The sequence below is a fragment of the Arachis duranensis genome, chromosome 8 (assembly GCF_000817695.3).
Source record: "Arachis duranensis cultivar V14167 chromosome 8, aradu.V14167.gnm2.J7QH, whole genome shotgun sequence".
Classification (NCBI taxonomy): domain Eukaryota; kingdom Viridiplantae; phylum Streptophyta; class Magnoliopsida; order Fabales; family Fabaceae; genus Arachis; species Arachis duranensis.
Window position 1 is genome coordinate 3090819 of NC_029779.3, and position 1692 is coordinate 3092510.

Sequence of the window (1692 nt, forward strand, 5' to 3'; positions counted from 1 at the left end):
GAATCTTCGTGGTATAAGCTAGAATTGATGGCGGCATTCTTGAGAATCCGAAAGGTCTAAACCTTGTCTGTGGTATTCTGAGTAGGATTCAAGGATTGAATGACTGTGACGAGCTTCAAACTCGCGATTGTGGGACGTTAGTGATAGACGCAAATGAATCACTGGACTCTATTCCGACATGATCGAGAACCGACAGATGAATAGCCGTGCTGTGACAGCGCGTTGAACATTTTCACTGAGAAGACGGGACTGTAGCCATTGACAACGGTGATGCCCAACATACAGCTTGCCATGGAAAGGAGTAAGAAGGATTGGATGAAGACAGTAGGAAAGCAGAGAGACAGAAGGGACAAAGCATCTCCATACGCTTATCTGAAATTCTCACCAATAAATTACATAAGTATCTCTATCCTTATTTTATGTTTTGTGTTATCCTCCATACCCATTTGAGTTCGCATGACTGAGATTTACAAGATGACCATAGCTTGCTTCATACCAACAATCTCCGTGGGATCGACCCTTACTCGCGTAAGGTTTATTACTTAGACGACCCAGTGCACTTGCTGGTTAGTTGTGCGAAGTTGTGATAAAGAGTTGAGATTGCAATTGAGCGTACCATGTTGATGGCACCATTGATGAAAATTTTGAACCTCTTTATTTTCTTTTCCATATAATTTTCGAAAAAAAATCCAAAAAAATTATAAAATCTTAAAATTAAAAATATTTTATGTTTCTTGTTTGAGTCTAGTGTCTCATTTTAAGTTTGGTGTCAATTGCATGTTTCTGTTCTTCTTGCATTTTTCGAATTCATTCATGTGTCTTTATTGATCTTCAAGTTATTATTGATGATTTACTTGCTCTGATCTTTAAATTCTCTTATTTTGTTTGTTTTGTTATTTCTCATATGCATTCTCAATTTGTTAGTGTCAGTAGTATACAAACTTCTAAGTTTGGTGTCTTGCATGCATTGTTTATTTGATTTTAGTTGCATTTTGATTATTCTCCATCATTAAAAATTCAAAAAAAAATTTTAATTCGTGTCTTTTCAAGTCAATAATATAGAGAATTGAAGATTCAGAACATACAGCAGATGAATCACACAGAAAAAGTTGGGCGTTCAAAACGCCCAGTGAGGAAGGAAAACTGGCGTTTAAACGCCAGCCAGGGCACCTGGCTGGGCGTTTAACGCCCAAAAGGGTAGCATTTTAGGCGTTAAACGCCAGAATTTTGGGTGTTTAACGCTAGGATGGCACAAGAGGGAAGATTTTATTTTTAATTCAAATCATCTTTTTCAAATTATATGTTTTCAATCATATATTTTCAAAATCAATTTCTTTCCATTTTCAAAAATACTTGCTAACAATTAATGATTTGATTTAACATTTCAAGTGTGTTGCCTTTTCTGTTGAGAAAGGTTTAATGTCTGAATCATATCTTTTAGATTTCTTGTTAGCCAAGTCATTAATTTTAAAAATCAAATATTTTTAAATTGTTTTTCAATCATATCTTTTCAATCAAATCTTTTTAAAACCATAACTTTTCAATCATATCTTCTTAATCACATCTTTTTCAAAATAGTTTTCAATCATATCTTTTTGATTTCTAATTTCAAAATCTTTTTCAAAAATCACTTTACTTCTTTCTCAATCATGGTTTTCGAAAATCAATTAAAGTTTTTCAAAATGTTTTCAA